Source organism: Cydia pomonella, chromosome 11, assembly GCF_033807575.1.
Source record: "Cydia pomonella isolate Wapato2018A chromosome 11, ilCydPomo1, whole genome shotgun sequence".
In the NCBI taxonomy this organism is placed as follows: Eukaryota; Metazoa; Arthropoda; class Insecta; order Lepidoptera; family Tortricidae; genus Cydia; species Cydia pomonella.
The window spans coordinates 21186955-21204038 of record NC_084713.1 but is presented as its reverse complement, the minus strand read 5'-3'; the positions used below and the strand labels follow the sequence as shown (position 1 = coordinate 21204038).

General features: G+C 37.0%; 1 protein-coding gene and 1 long non-coding RNA gene across 3 annotated transcripts in view; one reads left to right on the top strand and one right to left on the bottom strand.

Annotated features, from left to right (window-relative positions):
- Positions 1-17084, bottom strand: part of LOC133522492 (uncharacterized) — a 440383-nt gene that overhangs the window by 154456 nt on the left and 268843 nt on the right. The window lies entirely within an intron of this gene.
- On the top strand, positions 838-6264 carry LOC133523070 (uncharacterized). The gene is made up of 2 exons (XR_009800191.1): positions 838-2278; positions 5998-6264. It is a non-coding gene; the product is annotated as an uncharacterized LOC133523070 (long non-coding RNA).

Genomic DNA, 17084 nt, shown 5'->3' with positions numbered 1-17084 from the left:
AATAAAACAACAACAAAATAAAAAACGATCCAAATAAGCCTTGTGTGCAAGCTTTTACTTAACTTGCCCTGTTTTTGTATGTATGTATGTTTGTGTGGGTCAAATCTTGTAAGCTAAATTTGACCCACTTCCCGGTTTCCGATTGAGCTGAAATTTTGCATTCATATGTAAATCGGGTGACAATACAATATTATGGTACCATAGAGCTGATCTGATGATGGAGACGGGAGGCGGCCATGAGAAGTCTATGGGAGGTTTATGGGAGTATTAGTTGCCTGTGGAAAGAAAAGTACAGTCAGTTTTTGACAAAACTTATTGTCTTTTCGATTGAGAATGTATAAATATTTTTTTACAATTTAACTGTATTTATCACGTGACCAAATACAAACTTTGTTTTGATATAATTCCGGCGATTAGCAGGTCAATTAGTACCATCAAACTATATAGGTGCTAATAACATATCCATTAACGCGTAGCCCTAATATCCCGGATGCGACTCAAATTGCAGTTAATTAACTATAGATACTAATTAGTCTACGATGATTGCTGATTATAACGGGTTGTAGGACAATGGTTGTATAAACAAATTAATAGATAAATAATTGTTTAAATAGATTTTTGTACACTTGTTGTATTTGGTCAACTTTTAGAAGGATTAGATAAATATAGCTTTGTCTTAGAATAAAGGCTGATTTGTAGGGTTCCGTACCCAAAGGGTAAAACGGGACCCTATTACTAAGACTCCGCTGTCCATCCGTCTGTCACCAGGTTGTATCTCATGAACCATCACATTTAGACAGTTGAAATTTTCACAGATGATGTATTTCTCCTGCCGCTATAGGGACCGTGCGCGTTGGAGGGTCTGCCATCTTGTGGCCTGAATCGGAACCATAAACATGCACATTTACACGTCACGTGTTTTCTTTTGCATAGTAGGTTCTGCCATCTTGTGGGCTACATCGGAACAATAAACATCACATTTACGCCTCGCGCCAAAAATCTGACGGCTCCTGTGCTGCCTCCTACAGTTCATGCACGCTCCCTATAACCACAAATACTAAAACGTATGTAAGGGCATTTGTGGGTTAAATTTTTTCAGTACTTGTTTCCTATAATATAATGTTCTATTTTCTGTATCCCTCGATTTTTGTCGAGAGAGTATTCTCTCCGTGGGTCTTATGCCTGGGGACAGAAGTCCACTAATAATAACTGTACCTCTAGTGTAAATTTAATCGACATCATAACGTGACGAACGCGTTTGCGTTAAGTCTCATTTTGTATAGGATTTTGAGTTTCCAAAACGTCCCGCTTGGCGCGCTCTTTCTAAATCACATACAAAATGAGACTAAACGCAAACGCGTACGTCACGTTTCGAAATCGAATTTATTTACACTAGGGGTACTGGTCAGAAGTAGTAGGCACTTATAGTAACTGATATTTGAAACTCCGTAAGCGTGATGTAGGTTTCTAAATCCTGACCAGTAATATGTATACGCGCCATACTCGTATTGCGGAAATTAATTGGAACTAATTTTTTCATACTAAATTGAACTGTCACTCTATACATACAATTGGTTGACTGGTAGAGAATGCCTTAAGGCATTAAGTCCGCCATTTGTACCTTCATGTATTGTGCAATAAAGATTAAATAAATATATGAAAATAACAGCGCCCTCTTGACAATGATCATATATTTCTCACCTCAATGCAAGAATACAATGTACAGTCAGCATCAAAAGTTGCGGATCAAACAAGGTTTCAAAAGTATCTACCATTCTGTAACAGCTTAACAAAATGTGGTGGTTCTATGTGTAGAACAATTAAGACGGTAAAAGATTTACTGTTGAATGTAAATTTTAGAGATTTATCTATATTTTGAAAAGTTATCCAGAATATCAGATACTTTTGGCGAGTTGTTTCATCCGCTACTATTGATGCTGACTGTACAACTACAAAATCCACACAATTATTACATAATCGATTAAATCAGTTCAGCATTTCGAAAAAGCAAATACATTTTATTATTAACTCGTTGAAGTCTAAATTCGTCAATTCTTTGGCTATTATTAAATGAAACTATAATGGGCTATTAAATGCTTTTTAATTACTTAAAAAAAATTCAGACACGTGTTTAACAATTAAAAAACTATAAAACTACCGATTATTGCTTTATAATGACATTGTAGTTTTTATTATTGGTATAAATACAAAGACATTTTGTGGTCATCCTCATTCCAGCAATTGAGGTCACGGAAGAACTAACTACAATATTTTAAAGGTAAAAGTTCCTATTTTTTATGAAGTTTTTTTGTTTCTTAAAAATCTTCGTATTCTAGAAAAAACTAACAATAAATTACTGATCAGCTATTGTTTATACTCTGTATCTTTATGTATTAAAATAAAAGTAAACAAACAATTTGTAAATTTTCGGGTAGTTATAACATTTATTGGTTAACCAACCAAATACAAAACCGCTTGGATCTGTGACTGAACTGACTTTAAGCTACATTATTTGATCATGTAATATTATCGTCTACCCTCAAATGTCTCCTTAAGCAAGTAGATTTTGTTTACCTTTATTTAAATACCTAAAAATACAGAATCTAGACCCTAGCAGTTTATTTAATTAGCTCAAAATAAAAATGTTATCATAAAATAAAATTTGAAAATTATTCCAAACCATAAAAAAGTAACGAAGAGTTATACCAAATGAATTAAAAATAAAATCGGCCAAGAGCATGTCGGGCCATGCTCAGTGTAGGGTTCCGTAGTTACCATTTTGACAGAATAGACTAAACGGGGGCTATTAGGTAAGTATCATGTACATTACATAACGGAGTACCTTCGCAGCGCTGTAGTACGTCTTTTTACTAAGAGACGACTTTTTGTAATAACTCAAAAACGGCTAGACCGAACATATTCGGTTTAATATTCATTGAAAGTATTTACTAAGGTTTTGTATTACAAATTTTCTCATATTTTTTTGATCCTTGGTTCAAAAGTTAGAAAGGGCCATATATTTCCGAAAATTTTCATTTCATCAAAATATGGTTGTTAGAGAACCGTTTTTTTTTATGGTAGAGGAGGCAAACGAGCAGACGGAACATGGGACCGCCGCCCATGGACACCTGCAACACCAGAGGGGTTGTAAGTGCGTTGCCGGACTTTAAGATGGGAGTACGCTCTTTTCTTAAAGGTTTGAAGGACGTATCGGTCCGGAAATACCGCAGGCGACAGTTCATTCCACAGTTTAGCAGCTAAATTATAAATAAAACTAATTTTTAAAAAGCTTTATTTAAAAAATAAAACATTTTGTATGGGAGGTACCCAAATAAAAATGTTACTTTTAGTGTTTATTTTACCATTCTGTCGCCATAAGTATCCATGCCAAATTGCAGCTTTCTAGCACTAACGATCATGGAGCAAAGCCGCGCACGGATAGACGGACGGTCATGGCGAAACTATAAGGGTCCTTCATGGACTAGAGAACCCTAAAAAAACTTTTCTTATTTTGACTCTACTTCTAGTAAGTTTTACAACATTCCTGCTGAAATTATTTTCCACTGCAATGAAACCACGTCAAAGTAACCAAAAATGTCCTTCGTTGCCCGGTTTTGCGCTTACCAAGTGTAAAAGTTACCGAAAATTCCTTTTACTTGGCTCGGTGAATAAAAGCACATACATAGTAACACAGTATAAGACAGTAAACTATATCGGATCGAATTCATGTTGGAAGTTCAAAATTAAAACGTAACCATATTTAAATAGCCATAAAGTATATAGGTACCTACTGTTTTTGTAAAAGCGTGCTTGGTCAGTTAAAAGAAAATTATTGATTCATCAATTCATTCATTCGATTCATTATATTATTCGATTCATTAAAGATATGTCTATAGATTGGATATGTCAGTGTCAAAAGTGACGTTATTGTTTGAAGAAATGTCACTTTTGAAACTGGCATATCTAATCCATATCGTATCTTTAACAAATGTTCGACGTATCTTAAAATTTGAATCGGAGCGCATCGCGAACTACGCGCTTTGAGCACAGCGCACATGAAGAACCACCTTGCGGGTTATTAGCGTCTGGCAGTGAATGTTTTAAAAAAAATACTAGTTTTATGTTAAAGCCAAATATTTCAATAGTAGAGATGGGCCCCTTTTTAGGGTTCCGTAGTCAACTAGGAAGCCTTATAGTTTCGCCATGTCCGTCTGTCTGTCTGTCCGAGGCTTTCCTAGTCGTACAAAGCACCACAGGTGTCAATGACACCACTGTGCTGGCACAATTCTTGGTTTACGAAGTATTATAATATATTACATTGACTTATATTATAAGTAAATGAATAGATTACTGTATACAATTCACTCTGTATTCATTGCTCGTCGTTTGACGCGGGACACACCTCGCCGACGCGTTGATAAATTACCTCTGACTGGTGCCACTCTTCCCACGGTTTCTTCACAAATAATTACGAAAATGCTTTTGGGAAATAAAAATGAGGCCGGCTTCTCCGTTCAAAGGTTGTCTTAAATCTCGGCAGATTATATACGGACTTGAATCTGACATTTTTTTAGCTTTAGTAACCATTTTTCTTTTTTTATACTACGTCGGTGGCAAACATGCACCTGCAACTCCAGAGGTACATGCGCGTTGCCGACCCTAATACCCCGCGCCCTCGTTAAGCTCTGGCAACCTTGATCACCGGCAGGAACACAACACTATGAGTAGGGTCTAGTGTTATTTGGCTGCTGTTAGTGTTTTTTGTTGCATTTTTACCTAGTTCGTCAATTCACGCGCTGTCAAACTGTTTGTGTACTTTCAATTTGTTTTTTACTCTTCGCGACTTTTAAGTATTTTTATATTTTCGATAAAATACTGAAAATTATGGGAAAAAAGTTCATTAAGTGTCTACAATAAATATCAAATTAGATATTGATTTTAACAAAAGTAGCATCTAAATGATGTCATTCAGCTATCTTGCATTTCGCTATTACTTGTCTGTAGGCAATGGGTGTATGGTGTCTACATGTATTGGTGCAAGCGAGACGCACGATAACTAAATTACATCATTTCAATATGATTCTGATGTCAGTATACGTTCGAATAGGCCTGAGTGTTAAAACCGTTGATTTACATTTCTGTATATAACCACAAGTTTTTGTTCGTTCTGCATTGCAAATGGTTCATCATTCCTGATACGCCATACTTATTTAAGTATTATTATGTTAGTATTCGTCTGTCTCTGATGCTGTTTTGATAATAAATATAGATCGTAAAACTGATTTCATGAACGCTCGATATTGGTCTGGTCTGCCATGGCCTTTTAGTTCGTGTAGCTACCGTTGGCGCTAGTTGCATATGCAGCTGTAATGTTCAGTCAAGGTATGGTTGGACCGGACCGATGCCATGTGTACGATGCTTGATTTATATAAATAATCCTTATTTAATTTTGTCGTTATGTTGTGTCTTCTTGCTGTATAACTTTTTCCTATTTAACCATTTGTTTACTCTATGTTATTTTATGTCTTTCTTCTTCTTGTCTGTTACCTTCCGTGATTCTATCAGCGCTAGAAGTACGGAAGGTGGAGATAAGGAACGAAATCTCCATGTACCAAAAAGTGTCATCAAAAAACTTTAAATAGGTGGCGCTACAATACAATACAAACCTAGAGTACTTGAAGAAAAAATCAAATCATAGACAGCGCAATTCACTCCGTCAATAACGCCTAGGTTCTTAGCTACTCTAGCGCTAGTCTGGAGAGATTTGGAACTATTATTTATAGCTGACAGCTAGACACTTTTGCGACAGTTCTATCATAAGAGATGCCACTCCTCTTAATTCCACACTCCATAGCTAGAAGCCACCAGCGACATTTCGTGGGACTTTATACTTTCTATGTTTTTGTTTTACTATTCTATTTAAATCGATCAGCCTTTTAATGTTACACTCGCAGTTTTGCTTTGCCTTGAACCTTCCATCACAATTTTTTTTTTCAGATGAAACTCCTAGCCATCTTCCTCTGCATCGCGATCGTCGTGGCAATGGCGTCCGCAGCCGTTCACTGGGACCCATCCGGCCAGTACCGTCTAATCGAGTCCCCCGAGTATGCCTACGAGTACGCGCCAGGCATACCTTATGCTGGATACAGATACGCGCCGTACCGCGCGTACAATCCTTACGCGTACAAATACGTTGCTCCTGCTGTTTAAATTCTGACTCCTGGCGATTGGATATGACGACACAATAAATTTTCAGGCATTTTATCTTGTCTTTCTATTTAAAGTGTACCTATTTAAAAACCTTCATGACCATATATTCTTTAGACGATACGCCTTCTATCCTTATGACTCCTCTGCACGATGGCCAAGCGCTGGACCAGCGAGATGGCCGTGCGATGGTTGAAACGCAACTACAGGATATAATATTTCTGGAATGGGCCACGTGTAGATGCGTACTGCTGCCATCGGTGGCTACCTTTGATGTGCGGACGAAAAACCAACACAGCGGCCATCCCATCGCCATCCCGCGCGCCATAAGCCAATCTACATCATTACACCCGTGCTTCCTCAAATGAATATTTCCATGAGGGATGTTCATATACATCAAAAGGAAGTCCTCAAAATACTGCGAACGTTAGACGTGAATAAAGCCAGCGGTCCCGACGGAATCCCTGCTATTGTCTTGCGAAACTGTGCAGCCGAGTTGTCCCCAATCTTAACACGCCTATACCGCCTGTCGCTCGAAACTGGCGTAGTACCCTCGTGTTGGAAGCTTGCAAACGTGCAACCCGTGCCCAAAAAAGGTAGTCGTTCAGACCCAGCCAATTACCGACCAATCTCGGTCACCTCCATACTCTGCAAGATTATGGAGCGTGTACTGAATAAGCGGCTCCTAACACACCTAGAGGATAACGATTTACTCAGCGACTCTCAGTATGGCTTCCGCGGGGGTCGTTCGACTGGAGATCTTCTGGTGCATGCTACCCATCTTTGGAGCGAGGCAATTGAGAGGCACGGTGAAGCCCTTGCGGTATCTCTCGATGTCTCTAAAGCATTCGACCGGGTCTGGCATGCAAGTTTGGTGAGCAAGCTTCCAGCATATGGGATACCAGCCGGCCTGTGCAACTGGATTGAGAATTTCCTGAGTGAACGTTCCATCCGGGTGGTGTTAGATGGCTACACATCTGACCAATGGGCTATTAATGCCGGTGTTCCTCAGGGCTCTGTTCTGTCCGCGACCTTATTTCTGCTGCATATCAACGACATGCTAGTCCCAGATACTTTTGGGTATGCCGATGACAGCACTGTCGTGGACAGATATCTCTCCAATGCTCGGGCCAAAAAAGAGGAAGTCTAATCTAATCGACAGGCTATGGTAGACCGTCTGAATTTGACACTTAAGGTAGTATCCGATTGGGGCGACGCAAACCTGGTCAAATTCAACGCTACCAAAACACAGGCGTGTCTGTTCTCTGCGAAACGGAGTCCTTTCGACCTGACTCCGACTTTCCGGGATGTATCCGTACCGATATCCAACCATCTCCAGCTACTTGGCACAAGTATCTCATCTAACCTGAGCTTCGGGGCGTATATTGAATCTCTGGCTAAATCTGCAGCTAGACGATTAGGCGTCCTTTCTAAGGTCAAGCAGTACTTCACACCGGAGCAGCTTCTTCAGCTTTACATAGCTCAAGTCCGGTCGTGTATGGAGTATTGCAGTCACCTTTGGGATGGATCCGCCAAGTATCAGCTAGCCACCCTAGATTCCATAGACAAACGCGCTAGGAAGCTTATTGGGGATGCGAGATTGGTAGAGGCTAGACTGCAGAGCCTAGAACACCGTAGAAAGGTAGCCTGTTTATCGGTATTCTACAGGATACATTTCGGGGAGTGTGCGATGGGATTACATAATCTTATCCCCCCATCTCCGTTCTGCCACCGTGGGACTAGACGCGGACTTGCGTTTCACCCTTACGTCGTTACTTTACCACTGATTCGCACTAAACGCTACGCATCCAGCTTTATCATGCGTACGGCTAAGGAGTGGAATTCACTTCCTGCAAATCTATTTCCAGTCCACTATAACTTGGACCTTTTTAAATTGAGAGTGAATAGACATCTTTTAGGTAAGCATGTTCCATCCTAGACTACATCGGCACTTTCCATCAGGTGAGATTGTGGTCAAATGCTTACCTTTTCGGAATAAAAAAAAAAAAAAAAAAAAACACTCTTTACACGTTGGCCTATCTTAGTGCCCATCATGTAGAGGAGACATTACCAAAAAGAATTTAAAATAGATATGGATTGTCAAAGAAAATTTTGTAGCTTCAGTAAATTTACTGCCATCTTTCGACATTAAAGCTTTTAGAACGCCATTTGACTTTGATCCTTATCCTTTCACTGATATCTGTTAAATTTATTAAATATCAAAAAGTGAAGCCATCTAAAAGGTCAAAAGCCAAAGGTATGGCGGCATCATTTCGAGAGATGGCGCCACAACCTTTAGCCGATGCCCGGTAAGATGGCGCCACTTTTTGATATTTAACAAATTTAACACATGTCATATCATTGAAAGAATAAGGATCAAAGTCCAATGGCGTTCTAAAATTTTTAATCGTGTGTCGAAAGATGGTAGTAAATTTACTGTGGCTATAAAAAGTTTTCTTTGACAATCCACCTCTAATTAACTACGTAACTTGATCTGATCAACGATACCTAATAAAAAGTTGTCATTGTATTTTTTCTTGTGTTGTGGATACTCAGACAAAAATATGTGTAATTTATAAATACATAGAAACCACCCGTGGGCCATGACTTAGAGCATTGTATTTTATGTTCCTTGCCATTTACTCATACCTTTTGTGACTGAATTATTCACCGCTATTTCAATGCATTAGAAATTACCTGAAACAAAGCAGATAAATAATTAGATAAACAAGTTATCGGCATCATAATGTACATAATACCCTACTCTATATGCCCAAAAAATCCATTATAAACTCGCTTTTACGTAAAAAAACCGGTAACAATATCGATCGATATGACGATATGATGCCACAGACAGATACACAGACGGACAGACGGACAGACAGACAGACAGACATTGGCGTCAAGCATCTTTTTTGCGTTGGGGGACAAAAAGGCATTGCGCGAAATGATAACAACGTCAAACAGTGTGGTGCAATAATATTACATAATTTCCTAATATTTTTCTCTTTTACATCAATATATTGCTACATACCATTGATGCAAAAAAACTTCAATAAAACACGTTTCTCGTTATTATAAACCAGAGCTTACATTTCATCACAGATCAACAGAATTAAGGTACTTTCAACAACTAAATGACGACCGGTTTGGCCTAGTGGGTAGTGACCCTGCCTACGAAGCTGATGGTCCCGTGTTCAAATCCTGGTAAGGGCATTTGTTCGTGTGATGAGCATGGATATTTGTTTCTGAGTCATGGGTGTTTTCTATGTATTTAAGTATTTATAAATATTTATATATTATATATATCGTTGTCTAGTCTAAGTATTAAGATTTTTAGTTAGTTTTAGTTAGTTTAAGAAGATATGTGTCTCTTGTTACACGAAATAAAGTACCCTCAACACAAGCCTTATTGAGCTTACTGTGGGACTTAGTCAATTTGTGTAATAATGTCCTATAAATATTTATTTTATTTATTTATTTATTTATATAGGTACTTACCTATAGTCAAAGATTTAATTTCAGTACCAATTCGTACCTTGTCACAGTGACAATAGTATGAGGTCCCTAACGACTTAATGGTATAAAAATTTAATTCCTTAACCGTACATACTAAAGACAGTTCTAAAATAGTAGGTATGAATAAATAATATTTCACCACGATTGTCATCCAAATGATATCCGGATTTTTCTCGCCAACATTTTTAATAATTATCGGAAAAATACGACAGAAAAGTCCATATAACGAGGCTTCAGATCGTCGATATCGAAAATAAACCGACGCTAGAAAGTTGCGGGATTTCCTGGCAGAAATAAAACAGCACTGATGGCGAGATGCAACGTGAATAAATTGTGCATTTCAATGCAACTGCTTTGTGGTGAAGTGCAGGTTTGGAAAATGATGGGAATGGAATATTTAGAATACCGTATAACCATCTAACTATAGTCCAAAAGTAACTCAAATATATTTGAATATCGCAATCTAAAACAAAAAATCTTCTTGGGAGAGCCTCACCCCTAGAGAACGCGTCACCTGGTGGCGGATCGGGGAAAGCTCGGCAGATATATGATGCAGAGTAGGAGGGAAGTAAAATACCTCCTGCGGACCAACAGGCACCCTCGCCGGGCCGCTCGGATATATTCTGATACCGGGCGGCAGTAGGCAGGCTGATATGAAGAGGATGGTGGCGGAAGAATACTCACGTGTCAACGGCGGCATACTAAGCCCCAGTTAGCAGGAGTTACTGTCTTGGTGTCAGGTGGCAACCGGCCGTAAAACATAGGCAATAAAGCTCCTAATCCAATGAGGAGGATTAGGAGAGCCAACTCCAATTAGAAATGGGACAAGGCCGGAAGAAGATGTTCTAAGAAAAAAATCGTGAGTGTTGTGGAACACTAGGTTGAAACGAAGTTTATTATAATCATCGATAAATGTATTCTATTATTTATTGACATTACAAAAAAAAACTTTATTCATAAACTAATACTTATCGAATCTGCTTACAAAGTTTTATACGTCAGTTCATAAATGCGACTTACAAGCAGGGTGAAAAACCAAACACAAGAAAACATGTTTGTAAAAGCTGAAACTGATATGCTTAGCTAGAACTTGACACTTACTTAATCTTAAACAGCTTAGTCAATCAAAAATATGAAATTCAAGTGCAAAAGAATACAAAAAGTAATATCTATCTAAAGTAATACACGTCCGAGGATCGAACCCGGATCATAGCTGATGCTAGCGGTTTCTAAGCGGCTGTTTGCCAACTGCGCCACTACAGGATATAGGTAAGTAAATCGGTGAAATTAGGCTAGGGTAAAGGCACCAGTAGTCAGCCTTATAACGCATTTTTAAAGTTTGTACTCTCGACGTTTCTACAGGATTAGTCGGATAAATAAACGCATGACATGGTTAGATCAAGTGTTTATTATAGTTTTAAAACAAAGTATGTCAAAAAATAACAATCCTCTTTATAATATCTATAATTAAGATTAAACAAAAAATGGCACTTTTCTCCAGTAGTCAGCCTCTAAAATCCAGTAAGCAGCCTTTGTGTAACCAGTACTCAGCCTTTATAAACTATTAATAACAATGAAATAAAAAAACACTATTATTTGTATTAAAGTTAACGATATTATAATATTTATCATTCCTAGATAGGAAGCTAGAGTATAGGTAGGTCTAGGTACCTATACTCTTATAAGTACAATTCTCATGCCACGAAATTTGTAGGCCATAGGTGCTTCAAATTATTCTTGCAAACTAATAAACACTGTATTTATCTTCTTATTTTTTATTCATGAATCTGTTTATTTAATAGAATTCATTATTTTTAAAATCGGTTTAAATGCTGGTGAAACCCGTGCAGGGGTCCGTTAGATATTGGAATATTTCTCAACAAAAGTATGTATACACTTTTGAACCTTATTTAAATGAGTTAAAGTTCATAATATTTGGCAGCGACGTACCAAGGAAGATAATGGCTGAGTACTGGATCCGTGAACCCCAGTGGTCAGCCGCATTAAAACGTTATTTCAAATGCGCCTGACTACTGGGTTTTACTTTAAATTGACTGAGACATGCCTAACTAAATTTGAAAATGTAAATGTAACTGTCCTAACGGTTGTATTGGATCGAAAATAAAAAAAAATAACTAATAACCCGAAAGTCAGCCGCGGGAGGCTGGGCACTGGATTTTTTGTAAAAAAGTGGTATCCAGTGGTCAACCTCCTCAATTTATAAGTTAAATATTGATATTTATATTTAAATATAATGCAATTTAATAGATAAACTAACCAATAAACCCATCATTAACAAAAAACAGTAACTTTTTATATTAAAACATATTTTTTCTCACGCGTTAAAAGAACACCACGTGCAGTAAAAAATATGGCGGACATGACACTCCAGCTCTCGTCAACAAACATCACCTTTATGAACGAGTATATTTCCTCTCCCCGATACCTCACCGCACCTGCTGCGTTACGTATTAACGAATAAGGAATCAGAGCTCCTATTTGACTACACGCGATTTGTTTAATCGAATATACCAGATATTTATGACCAATAAACGACTTAAAAGGCTGACTACTGGTCCCTGGCTGGCCACTGGTGCTGTTACCCTACTTATTCTCGAGATAGAATTTAAACAAAAGGGGGCCCTGATGGATACATTTTGCCTTTTTTTGCATACCCCCATCCGCCAATCGTCCGATAAGCAACTTTGTTCCAAATATTTTAAGGAAAATAAACTCAGAAAACACTTAACTACGCGTTGAACTTGTGCACCATAGTTGCATGTACTACTGGACTTGAATTTTATTGTTGTCGTCCTGTGATACCCCATTGGTACAGAGGGCCTTCATGAGACGTCGCCATCCGCTTCTGTCTCAGTCCACTCAGTTCGGCTGCCCGCAGCTCAAACTCTAGATATATTTTTTAATATTTTAATATTAAATAATAATTACCGCAATACAAATTTCAACAAGTTAGTTTCTCTCATAATTATATTTAGCGAGGTAATTACACTGTTAATTACTTTATCGATTTCTCAATTTGGTATAACTAATTGATATGGGACGTATGAATCCGGGAGGCTTAATGGAAAGTTAATTTTGATATTTAAATCATGTCATTTAACTATCAATCCTGCGTGCATTTTGCTCCAACTTTATTTTATTTACGTGTCAATCGTTAACGCTCCGTAGCGTATCGTAGTCATCTCTCTCTATCACTCTTCCATGTTAGTGCGACAGTGACAGTTGCATTTCGTTGGCTACGGAGTGTTAACTATGGGCATGTTGGCTACGCGGACTATACATACATTGAATAGATTTTGATGTCAAAATTTGACTTTGAATCTCGGGATTATGTTATTCTAAAATCAAACATCTTCCTCGCGTCGTCCCGGCTTTTTGCCACGGCTTATTTGAGCCTGGGGTCCGCTTGGCAACTAGTCCCAAGAATTGGCGTAGGCACTAGTTTTTACGAAAGCGACTACCATCTGACCTAGAGGGTAAACTAGGCTTTATTGGGGTTAGTCCGGTTTTTTCACGATGTTTTCGTTCACCGAAAAGTGACTTAATATCAAAATGATATTTCGTACATAAGTTCCGAAAAACTCATAGGTATTATACTCTGTATCTTTAGGTATTTAAAAAAAGGTAAACAAAATTTACCCTTAAATGGCCTTGGCAATCCTTAAGCCATTTGAGGGTAGATGAAAACAATACATGATCAAATAATGTAGGATTAAAGTCAGGTTACTCAGTGACAGTTCCAGGTGGTTTTGTATTTGGTCGGTTAACCAATCAATGTTATAACTACCCGAAAATGTACAAATTGTTTATTTACTTTTATTTAAATACCTAAGGATACAGAGTAAAGTCGGGGTTTGAAGATTGAACCCGCGACCTCCGAATTGCAAGCCACATGCTCTCACCGCTAGGCCACAAGCGCTTTTATCATTCATATTATACAAAATATATCATATGTTATAAAAAAAAAATCAATGTAAATAAATTAAATGATAAATTACTTACATCTCGAAGTTTTTCAAGCGTTGAAAACGTTATTCACTAGAACAGACCGACATGACAGGCTGAAATTTATCTCTTAATAGCAAAACTACCGAAATACTAAATCTTATATACCTACGTAGAGTGAGTACTCTAAAGTAAGTAACATTACTCACACAAAATATATAAAAAATATATTATAAAAAAAACAAAAAAACCCGACTGCACACTAAGCACTGTGCAGTCGGGTTTTTTGTTTTTTTTTATAATATTTTTTTTAATAACTTTTTAGTTAAGTATCCCCAAAAAATCCTATCCTATGACACTCCCGTGATCAAGACACCTCATACATCAAAATCCATCAAGCCGTTTAGGCTACAGGAGGCCACAAAGAAACAGACATATATACATACAAACACTCGAAAAAAATTACCCTCCTCCCTTTGGCAGTCGGGTAAAAATAAAAAAGAAAGATTGCAAAGAGTGCAAAGATTGCACAATAGCGAAAAGTAACAAATATTTATTTGTACCTACTCCATATTGGTTAACTCAAAGTCCACAAAGACTTAACACGTCTTTTTAGGGTTCCGTAGTTAACTTTCTGTCCGTCCGCGGCTTTGCTCCGGGATCGTTAGAGCTAGAAAGCTCAAATTTAGCATGGATATATAAATCAGTTATGCCGACAAATCGTATAATAAAAATACGAAAAAAAATTTTTTTTTGGGTAGACACGAAAAGAGGGGGTGATTTTTTTGCAACCCTATAGTGTGGGGTGTCGTTGAATAGGTCTATCAAAACGAATAGGAGTCTTCAACAACCATTTTTTGATAAATATAATGTTTCGGAAATAATAGCTCTGAAAAAAATATAGTGTCTATAGAATAGTAATCCCTTCTAACTTTTGAACGATAGGTCCAAAACCGTATGAGAAAAATCGTAAAAGTAAAGCTAAGTAAATCTTTTAAGGAAAACTATAGCGAACATGATCGGTTGAGCCGTTTTAGAATTTTTGCAAAAAGTATACTTGACGGATGTGTAACTTCGGAACCTCTACACTGAACATGGCCCGACATGCTCTTGGCCGGTTTTCACTTAAAAGTTATCCGTTACCATCCATTAAAGGAAAGTATAAAAACCACAACACAAAAGCAGGGAGAGTAATTTGTACAATAAAGACAGAAAAAGTATATATTTGAGTGCATTCCATTATCCGCTGCTCCCCAGTCTCCCCTAAGCAAACATTTCGCAGACCCTCAATCTTTGCCAATTTGGCCCCCGCTCCTAGTGACAACAGTCACACGGAACGGTTTGTTAGTATAAACAACAGATTAGGTAACAGAGGACCCAAATAAAAATAAAAGTAAAAGTGCCCCTGTGGCCTATTTGCTGAATAAATGTTTGATATTTGATATTTCATGTTTAATTGAAATTGAACTATTTATTTCAGGTATTATACCCATATATGTTATTTAGTTACAAATTTTCTTTAAGACTATGTTAGTAACTTAGTATCTACAGTATAATTATTACATTAATTTTAAATAAATAATCAGTCACAAATAAATTAATTAATTAAAATTGTTATTAAATAATGAACTAGTATATACCTAATATATAAGTTAAATTAATGTCACAATTAAAATCAAGTTCAAATGAAAATGAAATAATCCTGTCGGACGCCCTATACTTGCTACAAAACTAACTGGCCACTGAGATCATAATGCTATCTCCTTTACCCTTGTTAAGACCAACCAAGAGTGAAACAGATGGCATTATGAACTGACTCGCCACTTAGTTTTGCGCCAAGTATCTTAGTTATGCGCCAAAAATCGAAGATCGTCAATTGCTGGCATTTTTCTCTTTCACTCTAATTACGTCTTAGTGAGAGTAAAAGAGAAAGATTCCCGCAATTTGCGAATTTTCGCTATAGGCGTCCAGGTATCGCTGGAGTGACATGGTGGACAAGAATCTCCGCTAGTAAAAACCCTCATTATGTTTTGGGGCAGAGCGAGTAGTCCGAGTCCTTATAGGTAGCTTTTTCCAGATAGGATTATACTTTTGAATGTTAGGGAAAGGACTGTATTAACTTTACTATAGAGCATAAGGTTACACTCCATGGGTATTATTGTTCGAAGTTTATTTATTTTTATACAAATGGCGGATTCAATTCCTTTAGGGATTTTCTACAACCTACAACCATAGGAAAAAGCGGAAATTTTCTAGTGAGAAAATATTTCAGACAACATTACATTATTAAATAAGAACGAAACGGAGGTTAAATACGGTGAAAATAATTAGCTAAAAATTAAAAATAATCCTATTTTTTTTATAAACCATTTTTTTTCGCTTCAACTGATTGTTACTTCAATTAAAATTAAAACTAAAAATTATATTCTTTAGTAATTTTATTACACTATACTTGGAACTTGGTCAATCTGTGTAAAATTGGTCTATAATATTAATTTATTCATTAAAAAAAAACTTTCCAATAGGTACCTACTCAAATGTTGTTTTCGACAATACGAGTTAAATGAGTTTTACATGATTTATATTGTATTTGTGTTAGTTTCTTAACAATATACATACCTAAATGTTATTATTTACTTATGAAAACTGTGGCTGGTGAATATGTAGGTAATCTGATTTACTATATGTTGTTTTTGCCTACTTGTTTCAGTCATTAAATAAAAAAATTAACCATTTTCAAAAATGTACGCTGTGTCTCGTCGGGTGAACTGGGGATTATCAAGAAAATTGGGTCGCTTTTTATTGTTATCAGAACAGAATAATGCAAATAACTTTTTGCATTTCACTTTTAATTTTACTTAACTTGGTAATGTGTTTTGTATCTTTTTCGCTTTTACGAAAACTTTGTATAAAGTATTTCGGAGGAGACTGGGGCTCTATTTTTCGGAGGAGACTGGGCCTTTATTTTTAGGAGAAGACTGGGGCTTTATTTTTCGGAGGAGACTGGGGCTTTATTTTTAGGAGGAGACTGGGGCTTTATTTTTAGGAGGAAATTGGGGCTTTATTTTTCGGAGGAGACTGGGGCTTTATTTTTACATCGCTGGAATTGACGTTGTAATGGAATGTAGACAAATATGATTATTTTAAGAGCATTATATCCAAAAAATATAAAAATATAAATAAATAAATAATAAAGGACAATTTTATACATTTCGAGATTTGCCCATTAGACCCCGGACAACCGGTCTGGCCTAGTGGGTAGTGACCCTGCCTATGAAGCTGATGGTCCCGGGTTCAAATCCAGGTAAGGGCATTTATTTGTGTGATGAGAATGAATATTTGTTCCTGAGTCGTGGGTGTTTTCTATGTATTTAAGTATTTATATATTATAT